General features: G+C 54.9%; 1 long non-coding RNA gene across 1 annotated transcript in view; it reads right to left on the bottom strand.

Annotated features, from left to right (window-relative positions):
- The window catches only part of LOC106940343 (uncharacterized), a 7,450-nt gene extending 6,719 nt beyond the window's left edge, over positions 1–731 (bottom strand). The window contains exon 1 of the long non-coding RNA XR_001423066.1: positions 395–731. This is a non-coding gene — a long non-coding RNA (uncharacterized LOC106940343). The remainder of the gene's footprint in view (positions 1–394) is intronic.
- Positions 732–957: the final 226 nt, after the last annotated feature.

Below are 957 nucleotides of genomic sequence, written 5' to 3'. Positions count from 1 at the left end.
GTCCCAGCGTTCTCTGCCCCTGCTGCCGGCCCATGTCCCAGCGTTCTCTGCCCCTGCTGCCGGCCCATGTCCCAGCGTTCTCTGCCCCTGCTGCCGGCCCATGTCCCAGCGTTCCCTGCCCCTGCTGCCGGCCCATGTCCCAGCGTTCTCTGCCCCTGCTGCCGGCCCATGTCCCATCGTTCTCTGCCCCTGCTGCCGGCCCATGTCCCAGCGTTCTCTGCCCCTGCTGCCGGCCAATGTCTCAGCCTTTCTCCCAATGTTGGCCCATGTCTCAGTTGTTTTTCTTCTTCCCTCATACTTTTCAGTGTTGGCTCCCTTACAGTGGGCACCTATCCCTCCATCATTCTCCAGTTGATGTCATCTAGCTGATCCTATCCCCAGCCTGGCTCCACACCTTCCCTGTCTTTCACTCTCATGCCTCGTATTATTTCGGCCCCTTCTCTGAGCAGGCCTTCATTCTTCAGCTGTGCATCATGATCTCATGAAAACCCCTCTATCAAATTTGATTACTCCTGCCAGCTTCTCTCCTTCTGGTCTTCTGCACTCCATTAGTCTACAACCGTATTGTACTTTTCTCCCTGCATTCTTAAGTCAGCACACGAGTTTAAGTCTCACCTTTCCTCGGGCCTCGGCCCCGGCCTCAGCCCCTTTTTGGGGGGAGAGCATCCCTAATCAGTTATCGGGATGTTCATCGAGTTCACATCAAATCTCAGCCCAAATCAGCTGCCGGGGCCCGAGCGCCAAAGAACTGTTATTCATTGCTGTCATTAAATCTTTTAATTGTTCCTTGTTCTCCGTCTGAGTCTTTCCAGATTGAAATGGAGCTTTAGCAGAGGTTCAAGCTGGAAGACTCCGCCCCCTCCGTTCACCCATCGACGTCATGCTCATCCCCGTCCTCAGCCTGGACCTCACCCTGCACGTTCAATCAGCAATCAGGCTCTGCATAAAAGGATCCAC

Source organism: Poecilia latipinna, unplaced genomic scaffold (genome assembly GCF_001443285.1).
Source record: "Poecilia latipinna isolate Pla-1442-1.1 unplaced genomic scaffold, P_latipinna-1.0 Scaffold3185, whole genome shotgun sequence".
Lineage (NCBI taxonomy): Eukaryota > Metazoa > Chordata > Actinopteri > Cyprinodontiformes > Poeciliidae > Poecilia > Poecilia latipinna.
This window is presented reverse-complemented; position numbering and strand designations above follow the sequence as displayed.